General features: G+C 41.3%; 1 protein-coding gene and 1 pseudogene across 3 annotated transcripts in view; both read right to left on the bottom strand.

Annotated features, from left to right (window-relative positions):
- Nucleotides 1-19,966, bottom strand: part of LOC137237099 (succinate--CoA ligase [ADP/GDP-forming] subunit alpha, mitochondrial-like) — a 94,160-nt gene that overhangs the window by 25,176 nt on the left and 49,018 nt on the right. The window lies entirely within an intron of this gene.
- Nucleotides 18,569-19,186, bottom strand: LOC137249633 (probable trafficking protein particle complex subunit 13 homolog; annotated as a pseudogene).

Raw genomic sequence — 19,966 nt, forward strand, 5'->3', positions numbered from 1 at the left:
GAACACTGCAGCAACTTTATCTTCAGCATTACAGTTGTTCACTGCTGCGGTCTTCTGGATCTGTAGCTTAAAGACCTGGAAAGGAACAGAACCGTCAAAAGATGGAGTTTTTACCTTCGTATTACTCGCTGAAGCAGCCGGACAATTAAGTTGCAACTCCTGGATACGTCCTCTCAAAGCATCCACCTCGGCCTCGATTTTTTCCTCAAACTGCGTTATTTTTTCGTCCATAGGCGCTTCCACATTTCGGATATTCGTGCGTCTTGTGCTTCAATTTTAGATGTTATTTCTGACGATATCTCTGAGATACGTGTCTCCTGTGATTCCAGTTGGGATACCATATATGCCTTTTGCTCTTCCAGTTGGGATGCCATATATGTCTTCTGCTCTTCCAATTGTGATGACATATTTGTGGATATTTGTGATGACATTTCTGTTATACGCATTTCTTGTGCTTCAATCTTCGCTGTTATACGGTTCTCCTGCGATTCCATATATGTCTTCTGTTTTGCCAGTTGAGATGACACGGTCGATGTTTGAGCAGATATTGCGGCTAAAATCATGTTCAAGTCTGTGCTCGTAACTGTCTGCGATGTTTCATTTTTCTCTTCAATTTTTGTTGTCTCCTCGCCCTCAAGAGGAACGACACATTCAATCACCGGCTCTCCAACTCCTTCTTTAGTTGCTGGATCTTGAATTCACTCCACTTTGTCATGTCCAAGTTGTATTCGAAGTCTTCGGAATTTATTCAACAATTCCTCTTCAGACACCAATTGTAACGAATTCAGTGCAATTCCGCTTATTTGCAACCTTCTACTAACGTTCGAATCACTAAACTGTTGAATAAATAACTCCACTATTCAATAATGCAAAAATGGTCTTTATTAAAGTATTTCAGAATAACACTACTATTGCTCGCCATATAGCGTCTTAAATCAAACTGATTGTCGTGCCTCTACTGTTGCTGCCTTTTATATTGTCTGGTTTCCTCGTTGCATATTTCTAGGCTTTTCTATTTCCAGAACTTACTAGTTAGTTATCAGCTATAAAATTACTCAGCTGTAACTACAGATGCATGATTTGATAGCTTCTCTCAAACCCATGCGCTTGTGTGTCAGCGACACTTGCACAACCATTGCATACTTTCGGGAATATCTCTTTCTGTGCGTTGCTTCTCCGCTGCGTGTACGTAAATATGTGTAGACATAATGATTGAATTATTGATGTGCACACAAGTCACTGCTTAGCATTGGCTTAGAGATGACAGTACCCCTTAGTGTTGTTAGTATTCGTCACAATATGTATATACCCACCAGTGAGCTGCAATTATTCATCTTTTAATGTTATTAGTGGACTAACCAAAAAATTAGTATTAGTGCGTACACAAGCAAAGAATATCAAGCACTTATATCCACTAAAACAAGCACTTATAACCGCTCATAAGCCACGAAGCAGTTCAGTACTCAATTGTCTTATTGAGCAAGAAAGTCAACTGTGTTATACGAAAATACTAATTGGAATCAGTAAGATTAACAGTGCAATAAAATTAATATAGTCATATCAGTCTTCTGACGGTAGCAACACAACGATGTACACGAAACTAAACTGAATACAGCGCTAAAGAAAAACCGATAATAAACGAAGTATAGAGTGTATCCCACACGAAACCAACATGCTACTGAGTTAAAGCGACTATGATTTCAGTTTATAATCAACAATAGCCGGGGTTTTTTTTACAGGCTTATACGTTTCGTTTGCGCGTGAAAAAAACGCCTATCCTCGCTTAGATAATGCTTAGGAGACCCATCTAGCGACAGTGGTTAAACAACTAGCTACATCTACAGGGTGTACCGATAAGCGGAGAAACAACCCTCTGTTGTATTTCTGTGTATAACATATAGCTGAATCAGTTGTGGTAGATTGTGGACGCGCATAGAATACATGGAATTAGTGCAGAGGGTGAAACGTGGACACATATTTTAGTTACATCTGAGTATAATGCGTATTGAAATTTAGTACGTAGTACTAATTTTTTGCGTAGCAATTTCAGAGATGTACATAAAGTTTGTCGCTTAGCAGACCATATAAAGTTTAAGCGTAAACGTATATCGACGTAAAAAAAAACACAGCTTATGTCATATATGTATGGGACATATGTGTTGCGGGGCACTCGTATGTATTTTCTATTTTAAGTGCTCACTCATAGTATTTTTCTGTACTTGACTAAGTACCTACACATTTAGACAAAATTGTTTGGCTCATGACTAAGTGCACTAATTTTTTTAGTACTCAAAGCAGATCTCTGATACCCACTTAGTTCGGTAATATCACCCGAGCTACATATTTATTCAGCGTGAAATTCACCGCTGCCCAATTTAACCTTATATACTACATATTACATAAAATATATTTTATAAAAATCCCATAGCAACGTACTTTTCCAAATTTTTGTCACTTTTCTTAAAGTTTATGTTACCGGTGCACCCAAGATAATTTTGCATACAAATCTACATAACACCCACACGCACTTGTATAGCTTTTTGCATAAGCCAAAAATGCACCCTCAACAAAGTAATTGCATGACCATATGTAACTACATAATAGAAGGAAGCAACAAAGAAGATCATCGGTAACATATTTTGCATACATTTACTTTGTCAATACAGATCAAGTACATTGGCATTTGCAACCAAAAAGGTATTGTTGGTACACCACAGTTTACCGGAAAATATATTTTAATACATACGTATATACCCACATTACTTGTACTCAGAAGCGCTGAGACAAGTACATATAACAAGGAACCCAGCATACATTAGGCGGGTCTGAAAAAAAACCAGTGAACACCCACCCGTTTATATATTCACATTATTTGTACTCAGAAGCGCTGAGACAAGCCCGTATTAAAAACCAAGCGTACATTAGGCTGGTTTCAAAAAAAAATTGTTTGCCCTTTTGACAACATTTTTTTCGATTTTCACAGCTTAATAAAAGCTCCCATTTCTTGATAAATTACATTAAATTATAATGCCAAAAACAAACCAAACCCAAAAAATGACCACTGCAAACCAATGCCTGCAGGAATTTATATATGACGGTAACCAATTAGAGGTTTACTGCTCAAGATGGTCACCCTCCCAAGCTGGTAAATGAGTGTATGCTTAAGGTCAAATTAGAAGACCTTGATAAAATATGGGCAAAGGTGCTAGGGTCCCATCGAGAAGTAAGTTTCACAGAGGAGTAATTACACAGATGTTAGCGGCTCGGTTGAGCAAAAATTCGCTAAATGCATGGAAACCTATCAAACATGCAAATCTGAAATTATGGAAGCCTCACAAGCTTTCAACACTGCTAGCGCCAACGAACAACAAATACCCGCCCACCCAATAAATGACTCAAACTCAAATGGTTGTTATTTGACAATACCAGCATGTGACATCGAAGTCTTCCACGGTGGATACGAAGACTGGCCATCCTTCAGAGATATGTTCACGGCAGTCTACAAAAACCACCCTAAATTATCACCCGCTCAAAAATTATACCACCTACGCCTGAAAACAAAAGGACAAGCTGGACTTATTGTCAAACAATACCCACGGACCGATGATAATTTCGGAGCTTGCTTGGGAAGCGCTGAGAGCTAGGTACGAGAACCAAAGGATACCTGTCGACAATCAACTGAAGACGCTGTTCAACCTGCCCACAATATTCACAGAAAATGGAGAACAAATACAGAAGATGCAGACAACAATCAACAACTCCATGTCAACCCTTAACACCCAAGGAATCCCGACAACGAACTGGGACCCAATCCTCGTTTACCTCTGCTCATCCAAGCTGCCAAGTGAAAGCCTTTCACTATGGGAACAATCCCTCAGCTCCCGAAAGAACTCCCACTTTGGGATGATATGAATAAATTTTTGATCAGCAGATACGAGGTAGTAGAGAGACTAAGTACCTATAGACCAGGCAAAGCGAAACCCCAATTTTCGAGTTTTACACCACGAACGGTAAATCAAAACTCGACCCAATCTAACAATAATAGAACCCATGCATATCACACTGAGTTCAATAAAACGGCTTCTTGTAGATTATGTAATCAATACCACGCAGTCAAATCTTACGTCAGGTTTAGGAATTTATCGGTATCAGACCGAATCAAATTTGTGAGAGAAAATAGTTATTGCGAAAACTGTTTGTCAACGTCACACCCCAAGAAAGAATGTAAAAGTAATTTCACGTGCGTTTATTGCCAAAAGCGTCATCATTCGCTACTGCATTTGTAGCCCAAACCCCAACAATCACAACCGAACCCCAGAGCTCAAAATGCCCTAGTCGGCACCCCTCAACGTCGAAAGCAGCCACAAGAGCCACCTCCTCCCAACAGTCTCAGGATAAAAACCCGGTTTCTACACTCTTTTCGAGTAATCATGGAATCACCCTACTACCAACAGCAGTAGTATCAGTATACTATGCTGGCGAATTTCATAAAATTCGAGCGACCCTCAACGTCGAAAGCAGCCACAAGAGCCACCTCCTCCCAACAGTCTCAGGATAAAAACCCGGTTTCTACACTCTTTTCGAGTAATCATGGAATCACCCTACTACCAACAGCAGTAGTATCAGTATACTATGCTGGCGAATTTCATAAAATTCGTGCCCTAATGGTCCAAGATTCACAAAAAACGTTTGTATCATCCCGTATAAAAAAGTTTGTTGGTCTACCCACAAAAGAGTCTCTCCACCAGACGCACAAGCAATAATATTGCCGAAACTAACTAAGTTCTTTCCCACAGTCAGAGTTTCAAGCATCGCTCGAAGAACTGTCCCATTTACCGTTATTCGATCCACAGTATTCGATACCATCGGAAATCGATGTGGTAATTGGCAGCGATATCACCCCGCATATCCTCACCGAAGGGCTCCTACGAAATGTGAGTGGAACATTACTTGCCCAAAACACAATATTCGGATGGATATTAAGCGGCCCTGTAGCTGAAAAGGTATCAACCTTCAGCACTCATGTCACGGAATGCACCGATGACCCCATCAATCAACTTTTGAGACAATTTCGGGAACAGGAAGAAGTTCACCAAACCCAACAACGATCAGCAGATGATGAATACTGCGAAGCACTCTCTCGGACAACCACAATTCGTGAGGAAGATGGACGCTACAGAGTCAAACTACCATTCAAATTGGAATTTCCAGCCAATCTGGCACTCGGTCATTCACGACCCGCAGCACAACAGCAGTACATCAGCATCGAACGCACCCTCGAAAGAAAACCCGAATTAAGAGACAAATATTTTGAAGTCCTTAACCATGGATCACATGGAACTCGACTCCCAACGAGAGATAATTAGAGATGGTAAATATCTATCATTTTATCTACCCCATCATGCCGTCATAAAAGCCGACAGCAAAACCACAAAAGTGCGAGTCGTCTTCAACGCATCAAAAATGACACATTATGGCAACTCGTTGAACGACGTCCTCCGTACAGGCCCCATACTACAAAACGACTTAATGCTCGTTATACTTAAATGGCGACTTTATATGTTTGTTTTTAACGGTGATATTGAGAAAATGTATCGCCAAATACTCATCCATGAAGAAGATAAAGATTTTCATAGAATCGTTATTCGAAAACACACAACTCTGCCGATAGAAGATTTTCAACTGAAAACAGTTATTTTTGGTGTAAATTGCGCACCATATTTGGCAATTCGAACCCTAAACAAACTCGCCCACGACTGTCAAGACGAATATGCGCTCGCTAAAAACATTTTATTAAACGAAACATATGTTGACGATATTTTGTCAGGCGGTCATAATATACAGTCCACTTTGAACTCCATGACCCAAGTTATCGAAGCTTTAAAATCGGCAGGGTTCCCTTTGAGAAGGAGGGGAGCATGTTGAAGACATGATCGACTTTTCGGACTAAGAGTGCTAAAGAGTGCTTTATAAGTACAATAAACCCTTTTTATAAGTAAGCCATTTATTTATACTAGTAATTTGCCTACTGTTACCATATATTTCTACTTAGCCTGTAAGATTTTGTATTCGAATTGGCTTAATAAATAAATAAATAAATAATATTGTACATTTTAAAAAAGTTACAATTGTTTTAGGCGTATATAATTAGTCGTGCAATAATGCCAAAATGAGCAATGACGCTATGGGAAACAATAGAAATTTTGTTTTATAGTATTTTATTTAATTTTCATTTCATTTTACTTTAATTAATTTTATTTTGTTTCACCTAATTTTACACTATTTCATTTTGTTTTAATTTTCTTTTTTATTTATTTTTTATTATTTTATTTATAAATATATTATTTATTTTATTTTGTCTGATCTTATTTTACATTAGTGTATTATATTTTTATTTATTTTATTGTATTTTATTTTGTTTTTTTTTTTTATTTTGTTTTTGTTGTTCTTTTTTATTGTATTTTATTTTAATGTATTTTATTTTATTTTATATTATTACAAAGTATTGTATTTCGTTTTGTTTTATTTTATTTTATTATTTTATTTTATGTTATAATTTTATTTACTATGTTTTTTTATTTTATTTTCTGTTATTTACTTTTTTGTAATTTATTTTGTTTTATTTCAGTTTATTTTATTTTTTTTTAACTTTTTTTGAAGTTAATTAAACATATATGTATATATTAACTTATTTATTCATAACACATTTAAATATACCTACACAAAGCATTGCTGCATACACACCCTCATCTATACTTGTTTGCTTTTTTAGCGGGTGCAAGCAGCAGTGAACAAATTTGCTTGAAAACAAAAAAGAACAGATTAACAAAAAGAACAACTTATTCGTTCATCAGAAAAAGAACTAAAGAATCGAATCTCTGAAATGAACGATAAAGCACAACTCTATTTCCCAATTGAACGGCTGTAATATGCAACTACCTTCTCCTGTCCATCAACCAGTTGTGATAAAACGCCTCCTATAGCATATCCGCTCGCATCTGTATCTAGAATAAATGTTGCTCCTGGAATCGGATATGCCAACATAGGGGCAGTGCACAAACGCTCCTTCAATGTTTGGAAAGCCACTTCTTTCTCCTTCTTCCACTCAAAAGCTTTATTTTTCCTTGTTAGCTCGTGGAGACTATGGGCTACGCTGGAAAAGTTTGGTACAAATCGGCGGTAATATGTGCACAGCCCAAGGAAACTTCTCAATTCATACAGGTTGTGTGGTCTTGGCCAATCCTTTACAGCCTCCATCTTTTCGTTCGCAGTGCAGATGCCCTCTGTCGTTACCTTGTGACTCAAATTATTTACTTCCTTTTTAAACAGCGCACACTTTTTGGGACTTAGTTTCAGACCAGCGCCAGCTATTCTCTGGAAAAATTCCTCCAAGTTCTTAAGATGTTCATCAAAGTTCTTGCCCAATACGATGATGTCGTCCAGGTACACCAAGATTGTTTTCCAGTGTAGTCCTTTCAATACCTGATCCATGCGTCTCTCGAAAGTAGCTGTTGCATTACATAGTCCAAAGGGCATCACTGTAAATTGCCAAAGACCATCACCGACACTGAAGGCTGTTTTCTCTTTGTCTTCTGCCTTCACTTCCACTTGCCAATAGCCGCCTTTCAAGTCCAGTGTGGAAAACCATTTCGTACCAGAGAGCGAGTCCAGAGTGTCGTCAATTCTTGGCAATGGGTAGCTATCCTTTTTCGTAACGTCATTCAACTTCCGGAAGTCCACGCAAAACCTCATTTTTCCATCCTTCTTCTTTACAAGTACCTCCGGTGAACTCCATGGACTAGATGATGGTTCGATGACGCCGCTGTCGCTCATTACTATTTGACTCGCAACTTCCCGCTTCGCCAGTGGAATACTACGAGGCTTATCGGCCTCGCGTCTCCAGTGTAAATTTGATGTTTCACAACATTAGCGCGGCCTGGTTTGGAACCATCCTGGTCAAATATGTTTGCGTACTTTAGGAGCAGTTGTTTTGCCTTACTCTGATAGTCTTCTTCTAGTCCCTCCGTTCATGCCATGATGTCATCTGAAAGATAAATATTGCTGGTTGAAACCTCTTCCTTGAGCTGTTCTCAATTGATTATTACTTAAGCCTCTTGGCATCTTCCCAAAATAGCTCCTTTGATCAGTTTGAGTGGTGACTTGAACTCATTCAGTACTCTTACCGGGATAACCCCATCTTGCTTTGTTATAGCCAGGGTTTTTCCTACAAGTACGTTCGGCGTTGATTTGTTTGCTGCTTCGACAATCCACAATTTGTTTGTCCACAATCTCCATCAACCTTTGCCCAGATGACTGCTTCTGATTTTGGTGGTATTTGAGGACTCTCTTCCACCAGCACTCGCTTACTGCTGTAGTCTCTCTCGTAGCCGAAATTAAGTGGCACATCCATGTTCTCATATCGCATCATCTTGCTTTGCATGTCGATCTTGATGCCTTGGTAGAAGTCCACTCCAATTATGATTTTATCAACAATATCTGCCACTATAAAATTGTGTACTGCCGTGACGTTCCCAAATGCGACTTCACATGATACTTCTCCTAGAACCGTGGTGTCTTCTCCAGTGGCTGTACGCAATCTTGCTCCATGCAATGGTCTTATTTTCTTGTTGACTAAATCCGCTCGAATGATGGAATGAGATGCACCCGTATCTACAGTCAGTAAACGTTCCTTTCCATCCACATGTCCTCCGACAGTAAGATTGTTTGACCTTCTTCCAATTTGTGAGATAGAGATTATGGGGTATTCAATTGAGGGAGCCAGCTGTCGTCCCTTGTGGCTGACTCGCTTTAGTTTAACGATTGATTGGTCTTGGAGATCTGCTCATCTCCTTCAGCCCTGCGTTTACCACCACCCACATTGTTAGAACTGTTAGGATTGGTGTGGCAATAACGCGCAATGTGCCCTGGCTTTCCACACTTAAAGCATTTGACTGCATCATTATTCTTCTGCTGTGTACCCTTCAATGCTTCCAAAATTGTGTCTACCCTCTCTGGTCTTTCTACTTCCACACGATGAGCCTTATATGCTGGTTTACTTAAAAGCAGTTTCCTGAGTCAATGCATGTGATACCGTTTCAGCAAATGTCAGCTTTGGGTTTGCGTATGTAGCTCGCTTCGTTTCCACGTCCCGTATGCCATTTATGAAACTCTGGATTTTTGCCCTCTCGCATTTGCGAGATGAGCCAATCTTTCAACATACGAGGCAAACTCCTGCAAAGTCTCATTCGCTTTTTGGTGACAGTTTTGCAACTCAATTTGGTATATCTGTTTTCTATGCTCGCTTCCATAACGTCTCTCGACAGCGGCCATCAATTCTTCATAGTTGTTCCGCTCTACTTCGGGAATCGTCTGTAGGATTTCAGCTGCAGGCCACGAACAGTGCAGCAACTTTATCTTCAGCATTCCAGTTGTTCACTGCTGCGATCTTCTCGATCTGTAGCTTAAAGACCTGGAAAGGAACAGAACCGTCAAAAGATGGAGTTTTTACCTTCGTATTACTCGCTGAAGCAGCCGGACGATTAAGTTGCAACTCCTGGATACGTCCTCTCAAAGCATCCACCTCGACCTTTTCCTCAAACTGCGTTATTTTTTCGTCCATACACGCTTCCAATTGTGCAGAGATCTGCGATGATACCTGTGCTGAAATTTGTGCCGACTTTTCGGATATTCGTTGAGATGACACGGTCGATGTTTGAGCAGATATTGCGGCTAAAATCATGTTCAAGTCTGTGCTCGTAACTGTCTGCGATGTTTCATTTTTCTCTTCAATTTTTGTTGTCTCCTCGCCCTCAAGAGGAAATACGTACTCTTCCACGTTAATTCCTTCTAATTCCATTGCCTTTCGTAGTCGTGCCTGAAGTTCGAGTTTATTGCCGGTTGTATTCAATCCACGGCTCTCCAACTCCTTCTTTAGTTGCTGGATCTTCAATTCACTCCACTTTGCCATGTCCAAGTTGTATTCGAAGTCTTCAGAATTTATTCAACAATTCTTCTTCTGACACCAATTGCAACGAATTCAGTGCAATTCCGCTTTTTTGCAACCTTCTACTAACGTTCGAATCACTAAACTGTTGAATAAATAACTCCACTATTCAATAATGCAAAAATGGTCTTTATTAAAGTATTTCAGAATAACACTACTATTGCTCGCCAGATAGCGTCCTAAATCAAACTGATTGTCGTACCTCTACTGTTGCCGCCTTTTATATTGTTTGGTTTCCTCGTTGCATATTTCTAGGCTTTTCTATTTCCAGAACTTACTAGTTAGTTATCAGCTATAAAATTACTCAGATGTAACTACAGATACATGATTTTATAGCTTCTCTCAAACCCCATGCGCTTGTATGTGTCAGCGACCCTTGCGCAACCATTGCATACTTTCGGGAGTATCTCAGATATATGCATGTGGCTGTGCGTTGCTTCTCCGCTGCATGTACGTACATATGTTTAGACATAATGATTGAATTATTTATGTGCATACAAGTCACTGCTTAGCATCGGCTAAGAGATGACAGTACCCCTTATACGGCCCATACACGACACAAAAGCCATGCGCAAATATAAAACGACGAAATTTGTGCAAAGGAGAATTTTGACATACACGGCTCAAAAACACTGCGCAATATTCATTTTTAAACTAGCGCAACAAACGAATCATGTGTTCTAATTGCATAAAGAAGGCAAGTGCGGCTTTACTTCTTTCGATTGCATTAAAAAGAAAGAAAAGAAAGCAAAAGGGTAACGGAAACTTGAGTTTACGTCTCAACGTGACTTTAAAAATTATGTAGAATGGATAAAGAAACATTTGAAGTACTTTTGTCTAAAGTAGCGCATCGAATTAACAAACGAGACACTATGATGAGGAAAGCTATTCCTGCGCGTCATCGTTTAACTATAACATTGCGTTTTTTGGCAAGCGGCAATAGTTTTGAGGACCTAAAATTCCTTACAGCAATTTCTCCACAAGCTATCGGCAAGATTGTAAGCGAGACTTGTGATGCTATAATAGAAGAGCTAAAAGACTACATAAAGGTATTTGTTACATATTTTAAACAATTAATACATTTCAATCATCTTACAGTTGCCAACAAATGAAAACGAGTGGAAGATGGAAGCAAACGCCTTTAACCAGCGATGGAATTTTCCTCACTGCATCGGTGCGATTGACGGCAAGCACGTTAACATAAAAAAACCACCTGGCTCGGGGTCGTTTTACTTTAATTATAAAAATCATTTCTCTATTATTATGATGGCTGTAGTAAATGCAAATTATGAATTTTTGATGGTCGATGTTGGTGCAAATGGAAGAGCTTCAGATGCTGGTTTATTTAGTCAAACCAAGTTTTTCAAGCAGCTTAAAGAAAATAAATTACGACTACCAAAACCTGAATTGCTTCCAGGATATAATGAAAAAATGCCATTTGTGTTTGTTGCTGACGACGCATTTCCACTAATGGAAAATATAATGAAACCTTTCAGCCACAACTCCCTCGAGAAGAGTGATATAATATTTAATTATAGGCTATTTCGCGTTTTAGAATCCTTTTGAATACTTTAAATTTCTCGCCAGATAAATCCATTTGTTTTGCCGTGTTGTTATTTGCACAACTTCTTGCGTAAATCAAAATGTGAAACATATTTTACTGCTGAGCCCTGTTCAAATGTGGAAACCACAGAAGCTTTCGAAACCCCTGGATCGCAAGAAAAGGGAGATGTGTTATATTCTTTAAGTTCCACAGCGAATAGAAATGCATCCGCAAATGCAAAACATATGAGAAACAAATTTAGGGCTTCATTCTGTATTGCGAACGAAAGCTGAGACGAACGATTCGCTTCCAAACGATTTCGTCTAGCAATGGTATTATCTATCATTTTCTTTCGGCCTTTACGTTTCTTACTTTATGTCAATCGGAAAGGCGAAAGCAATTGTCAAATGATATGTTGCCATCATTTAACATAGTGCAAATACATTAGCGATTCGTCTCTGAGGCGAAACGAACGTTCGTTTCGTAATAGAGAATGAGGCCCTTAGAATATATTTTAGTTCTGTTGGCACAGTTCCATGGCAAGATAAAGTGTATAATAAACTCGTAAACAAAAATGCCAATAGTAATAAGCAACTAATATAATATGTATTTACATTTGTATTTATGAGTCAAAATAAAAAAATATATGAACTATAGCTGTTTAGCTTTTAGTTGCTGTTTACACATACAAAGTCAGTATTTAGTCGCGAGGAGTAATCAAAGTTTATTGATATGGAGGAAAGTTAAATTAGTCATCAAAATGCGACGGTGAACACCTTTTGTCGCCCTCCCAAGGTCGAAGGATCTTTTATTCCCTCTGCAAAAATCCGAACGAATTTCACAACGGAGGCTGCAACCTTGGCGAGAGGGTGTGACGTGTGAAATAGTAGACCCTGTCGACCCGTTTGTACTGTATTGGAAAAACCAACCAGTGGTTAATTATGAGTACCTCAAGTTCCCTTCCCTACAAGAAGTAGTTACCATAGCATCATATGCCGGCGGGTGTACACAATGGTAACCGAAATAAAAAGAAAAAATTAAATTGCTTTAGCGCAGGCAGTCGAAGTTATCTGAGCTTTTTTTTCTAATTGAAAACAGTTTAGATCCAGTACTCAGGGAACAGTACCCAAAACTTGCGGAAGAGGAACGCATACTCCCCAGGGAAACACGAGTCACTCTGGCTCAACTTCGTTCTGGATACTGTAACAGGTTAAACTCTTACATATCCAGAATCAACCCCGACATACAAAATGTATGCCCGCTTGCAATGTGTCCCCACATGACACCAACCATCTCTTTAATTGTAATGTGGAACCAACGCCTCTAACACCCCTTTCACTATGGTCCACCCCTGTCGAAACAGCAAGTTTCCTTGGACTCCCGTTAGAGGATATTGATGACAATTTGTGATCGGTCGCAGCTATTAGGTGGGGCGAAACATTGCTACAACAACAAAAACTAGTTTACGGGGCAAATTTATACCACCCGATTGAATGGAAGAAAAAATTTGAGATGAACTTAAGAAACCCTTTCCAACAAGTAAAAAAAGATGTCCAAAGTTCAGTGAACGCAGTGATACAAACCCATCGGTATGATAATTATGATTAAATTTACAGTGTAACATTTTTATTTAAACCTATTAAATACAAACAATAGCTTTTCTAACGTTTGCTAGGTAGGTAGGTTGAACTGGCCGGTCCATGAGGACCTCACATAGACTGATTGAGTCCGTAGTGTTACCAGAAGTTAGTTTTAACGACCAAACTGAAAAACCCTATCAAAAACCAGGACCTATGTTATAAAATAACTCCGTCCTCTTGGCAAATACTAGAAGCTTCCTAGGACTTAAGCCACTTGCTGCTTCTAGATCTGACAGCTGTATCACTCCTAATATCTGGAGTCTTAGCCTGGCAAGTGCAGGGCACGAGCACAGAACGTGCTCGATCGTTTCCTCCTCCAAACCGCACTTCCTACACCTGCTATCACTGACCAAGCCTAATTTAAAGGCATGTGACGCCAGAAGGCAGTGTCCAGTCAGAATACCCGTCATGAGTCTACAGTCCTCTCTTTTTAATGATAGAAGCAACTGTGTTAGTCTAAGGTCGTAAGACCTACACATAATCTTCGACACTTTACAGCCCCGCGCTTGAACCCACGCCTTTTCTGCTTGGTCGATCATGTGCACCTCTCGCATTCGCTTAATCTCGCCCAATCTAATTGGGACGTCTACTGAGCGAGCTTCAAGGGATGCGCCCTTTTTAGCTAATTCGTCCGCTTTTTCATTCCCATCTATTCCCATATGCCCTGGGACCCAATATAGATGTATGCTTCTCCCTGTCCCGATTCTCTCCAGAGACTGCTTACACTCTAACACGCATTTAGATGCTGTGCTATGCGAGATTATTGCCTTAATTGCTGCTTGACTGTCAATATAAAAGTTAACACGGTTGCAGCTTAAGCTATTCTCTTCCAGGGTTTCTACTGCTTTGGTTACGGCTAATATTTCCGCTTGGAAAACGCTACAGTAATCCGGCAGCCTGTAGGATCTGCTTAATTCCGGATCAGCGCAGTATACCGCAGACCCTACTCCTTCCACTATTTTGGAACCATCGGTGTACACATGTATCGCCTCGTCCGCCATTTGCGCACCCTTGCGCCAACCGTCCACCTCTATTGTGGCCTTAAGATCTCCCTCAAAGTGCAGGTAGGGAATCATGTAGTCTGTTCGTCTTGTGACTGAGGACGCTATACTACTATGGCCATATGGTCGGCGCTCAAGCTGCCCCGAAGCATCGAGCCTGGTTGCGGTCGTTAACGCTTTGTTCTTTGCTACCAGGTCTACAGGTGGAATGTGCAGAATGGCATACAGTGCAGCCGTCGGGGTTGTTTTCAGGGCTCCCGTAATGCAAAGCATCGATAGTCTGCATACCCCCTCTAATTTTTTGAGGTATGTTGTTTTTTGTGTGGCTTTCCACCAAACAAGAACTCCATAGTATAGAATAGGGCTTACAATCGCTGTAAAAACCCAATGAGAAAGAGAGGGCGATAGGCCCCACGTACACCCCAGCATTCTTTTACATGCATAGAGTGCCGTTGAGGCCTTCTTGACCCTCTCCTCCAAGTTGAGCTTCCATGACAGCTTACTGTCTAGGATGATTCCTAGATATTTTGTGCAAGGTTTCTCCTGTAAGGTCACCGCTCCTAACTTAGGCCTGGTCCAATTTATGACCTTGTACCTCTTTGTAAACAAGACCATATCCGTCTTCTCCGCATTGACTTTCAGCCCGACATTAGATGCCCAGGTATGAATATCCCGAAGCGCCCGATCCATCAAAGAACTAATCGTTGGAAGGCATTTTCCACTTATGACAATTGCAACGTCATCTGCGTAAGCCGTAAGTTTTACGGGTCCCTCATCGAATTGCCTGAGCAGTTTGTTGATGACCAGTGTCCACAGCAGAGGTGATAGCACCCCTCCCTGCGGCGTGCCCCTGTCCACTGATTTCGTGGCCTCGTACAATCCCCATTGTGATGTAATCTTTCTGCAATTTAACATGCAGCCGATCCATCTGATTAAGGCAGGATGTACTTTAATGTAATTAAGACCATCCATAATCGCCCATTTTGCAACATTATTGAAAGCCCCGGCAATGTCCAAGAAGACTCCTAGAGCATACTCCTTATATTCCAGGGATTTCTCTATGCTTATTACCACCCTATGCAATGCGGTGTCTACCGACTTGCCTTTGGTGTACGCATGCTGTGTTGTGGAGAGCAGCTTTTCATCCACGTTGGGCTTTATGTACACATCTATCAGCCTCTCAAAGGTTTTGAGCAGAAATGATGTTAAGCTAATGGGTCTATAGTCTTTGGGATACACGTGACCGATCTTCCCCGCCTTTGGTAGAAAATCTACACGAGCAGTTCTCCAAGAGTGCGGTACATGATTCAGTCTTATGCACCCATCGAATATTATTTTAAGCCATTCCACGACTGCCCTACTTGAGACTTGTAGCATGGCCGGGAATATACCATCTGGGCCCGGCGATTTAAACTTAGAAAACGTCTTCACTGCCCACTCGATCTTGGTATCGGTCACCAAGCCCGGCACCACTAGCTCCGTGATCGAAGTGTGAGTGATGTCTGCTGGTTCTTCTAAACTGTCTCCCGATGGGAAATGTGTATCGAGAAGCACCTCAAGGGATTCCTCACTATCACGTGACCATTCCCCGTTCTCTTTCTTTATTAGTCCCTGGACTATGTTTCCCTTTGCTAGGACTTTTTTCAACCGTGCTGTTTCACTGGAGCACTCTATGTCCGTACAGAAACTTTTCCATGAGTTTCTCTTCGCCCTGGTAATTTCACGCTTGTAGATCCTCAGTAGATCCCTGTACTCGTCCCGACACGCTTCGCTTTCCGCGGTCTTTGCGAGTTTAAACATTTCTTTTACCTGTCTTCTTAGAAGACTCAGCTCCACCATGGCGGCTTTGCTTTTCCTCTGAATCTTCTTAGAGGGCAAGCTTTGTTATACGCAGTCATAAGCGTCCTTGTTAGGAATTCATTCGACTCCTCCAGTTCCTCTACATTAGCAACCTCTTTGGGTTGTCCCAGTTTCGTTTCTACATGTTTCTGGAATTTAGTCCAATTCGTTGCCCTAGGGTTTCTAAAGGTTCCTCCCTTCTCTACCCTCTTTAGTGGGATGCTGAAGCTTATATACGCATGGTCGGAGAAGGATGGTCTATCGAGAACCATCCAATCATACCTTGATATATCACGCTCGGAGCTCAATGTAATATCCAGAACATTGCTGGATGTTGGACCAATGTATGTAGGAACATTTCCCCTGTTGGCTATCTGCAAATTGGTTTGCAGGATGTAACAAAATAGAGATTCGCCTCTCTCGTTCGTATCTGCTCCTCCCCACGCATTGTGGTGCGCATTTGCATCTGCGCCTATGACCAACCGCCCTTTGCGCCCTTCCTCCTGTACTAGCCTTTTGCACTCCATTGGTGGAACCTCCGCAGCATGGGCCATGTAGCAGGACGCCAGGATAAATGCCTGCTTATTCTTTTGCTCAACGGCCACCGCTACGAGATCCTCGGTGGTGTAATTAGGCAGCATATATGAATGCAGCTGTTTCCTTACCATTACTACAGCTCGCACCCGCCCTTCCGTTTGTGCGTAGTAAACGCCAAGCCCGCGCGCGCTAAGTCCAGAAACCTTTCCTCCCGATGAGAGCCACGGCTCCTGGATCAGCGCCACGTCAAACGAACCCTCCTCAAGGGTTAGGAGGAGTTCGCTCGACGCCACTTTACTGTGTTGGAGGTTTATCTGTAGGACTCGCAGCACCATTGGGCTGTTTGTACCCCTCCAGCACCTTCGTCTTGACGTCGTCGTCCTCCTCTTGCCCTTTTGGTTTAGAGTATTCGAGGCCCCCTTCAGCCCCTCGTGAATGTTGTGCCGTGTGTTCCTCTGCGCGATTTTTATCCTCGGGACTTCTTTTCCTGAGTCGCATGTAAATTTTGCCAGTGCCAAAGGACATTTTGCCAAGCTGCGTGACAAAATATCCTCCGCCTGCTTGTTTATTTGGAAGATGTAGAACTGACCATCCTCGGTAGGCCGAGATACAGTAAGTACCTTCCAATCCTGTGTCGGTATGTTCGGATTCTGATTCTGCAGAAGTCGCAGTGTATCCTCCGACTTCATCACGCATGGCATCCATACCTTAACTTTTGGTACCGTGGGGATTTGCGCTTTATCCACCACCTCAAACCGCGCGTTCGTGCCTTGCCTTTGGAGGTTTGGAACGACTTCCTCCAGCCACCGCAAGCTCGCGATGTTGTCGCACGCTATCATCTTCACACCATTATACCATCCCCCCGAATCAAAGGTTGGAAGGGGCTTACTTGGTTGTTCCCGCATCATCTTAAGCATTAAGCTAATAAGCTCCCTTTCCACAGATCTCCACCTTTCAGTAGTCATTTGTCCGAACGGACTGCTACGATCAACCAGCGCCACAGTCAGTGACTGCTTTGCCACATCACTCATCTTCTCGGGAAAAGCAGGAGTCTTAGTGTTATCTCCCTTTGGAACCTCCGAGAACACCGGAGTCTTCGCGTTAACTCCCTTTAGCGCCTCCGAGAAAGACGGAGTCTTAGCGTTATCTCCCTTTGGCTTATCTCCTACTTCCGTAGTTGGAACTTCCCTCTGACTGGCAGCTTTCGAGGTAGTTGCTACCTCGCTATTGGAACCCATCTGTCTTACAGCTTTGGGCCTACTTGTCTTGTCTATGCGACTGCCCTGCCTCGCGGCTCTAGGACTGGGTCCTTTCTGCCTCTTGAAAGCAGGCTTGTCGCCTTCTGCCGAACGTTGTCTCTTCATTCTGCCATTCGACGCTTCTTCCTCCTCGTACCGGTTGCAGAACCGAGGGTTTCTCGCAGCAAACCTTTTGAACTGCCTTCGACCTACTTCTACCGCTTCATGGGCCCTTTCCAAGCGCTCGATCTCCACTTCTGTTGGGTCGACCACTGCTCCCAAGCGTTGTACAATTCTTAGTGCTGCACGGTACTGCGAGAGAGCTCTTTTACTTCCTCTGCTCCGTACCCTTCTCCACTCTTCTACTCCGTTTTCATTTGTGTGCTTCTCCAACACGGAGTTCATTGAATCAGCACTACTCTCGCTCCCCGAGTCCGACGCATCGCTTAATTCGTATTTGTCGTCCTTGGATTGCGACTCAGTCCTCCTCTTTACATCCTCCTTATTACATTCAGGTAATGAGTTGTTCATCTTGGTCGTACGACCACCTGCCCGACAAGGCGGGCTCAGCGGTCCAGTATTATATACGGGGAAAGAACCGTCCGCCACAGCAGCGCCCCTTACTGCGGTAAGGCCATAACTACTTCCCCAGACGTTTGCTAAATGCTTACACATTTCCTCTACGAAATACTTCGAGCAATTTCAAATGTTTCTCCAAACACATCAACACCTTATAAATAGCTTATACATGTCCTTTAAAACTTGTCTCAAACCACTTGCAGCTGCAGCGTACGCTCCTCCATTTGCTTTGGCCTTGCATTATCGTACCGTACAAATTTATTAACTTGGAATGCTTCATCTTCATGATAATCTGTATCTACAACAAATACATCAACCACTTTTTCTATTATATACTGTTCCTTTTGTAGTATATTTGTTAGTAGCAACGGACTAATTTTGATAAGTCCCAAACGCGCTGGACACACCGTAAGCGGAAATTCACGTTGTTCACCTGATGCTAATTTACCAATTGAAAACTCTGCAGCACCACTATAATCACAATTGAATTCAAGTTGTGTTTCTAATTTGACGACTAAATCGATTGGACGTTCTGCAGTATTGGTCAAATGACAAACAAACGTAAAAGCTTCACCTATTTTGACAATATTTTGTGCATCAATAACTTCGAGGCGTACATCTTTGTATTCAAAGGGCTGAAATATAAAACCAATGGTAAAATTAATATTGTTATTGAATCAACTATTTCAGTGTTCTTGATATGCACATACCTATCGTTGCAATTGACTCGTTTGCAAACGTCCTTTTTCGCCAAGATTCGAGCGCCATACAATATCTAATTTTCCAACATTGTTCGCTAGTCGCAGGGTTTTAATGTATTAGACTGTAAATCGGCTTTAACAGTAACACCATCCACAGAATAGGTGGTGCAGTTATGCACACAAATGTAGCTAGCAAATGTTTCACCTGCAATAGAAAAAAGATCGCATTATCACCTACAAATGCTGCAGGACATTTGAAAATTTTACCTAAATATATGGAACCGAAATATTGTGGCAATAACATGAATTTTAGCTTTTTAGCGTTCTATTGCTGTAATCAGCACTCCTTATTTTCCACAGTGCTGGTAATTCACGATATAAGTCAAAAAACTCGCACCAGAAGCGTTTATTTTCCATTTTATTTATAATTACGCTTTTTCACTTTTATTGAATTCCTGGTACAAGCTAGAGATGGTTTTTACGCCTTCGATAATAAAATTTTTAAGCGATGTTATGTTATCAGAAACCACAGGTAAACTGTGTAAGATTCACCACACACGAAGAAAAAAGCATGTGCAACATTTGCAGACATGCGTAAATATCAAAATTGTTTTGATTTTAGCGCAGTTCTCTGCGCAAATAGCGCAAACACTGCACACACCGGGCAAATCCTTGTGCAAATTGGTAATTGGCACAAGGATACTTGTGCCGTGTAATTGGCGTATTAGTGTTGCTAGTATTCGTCACAATATGTATATACCCACCAGTGAGCTGCAATTATTCATCTTTTAAGGTTATTAGTGGACTAACCAAAAGATTAGTATTAGTGCGTACACAAACAAAGAATATCAAACACTTATATCCACTAAAACAAGCACTTATAAC

This window comes from Eurosta solidaginis, chromosome 1 (assembly GCF_040869045.1).
Source record: "Eurosta solidaginis isolate ZX-2024a chromosome 1, ASM4086904v1, whole genome shotgun sequence".
In the NCBI taxonomy this organism is placed as follows: Eukaryota; Metazoa; Arthropoda; class Insecta; order Diptera; family Tephritidae; genus Eurosta; species Eurosta solidaginis.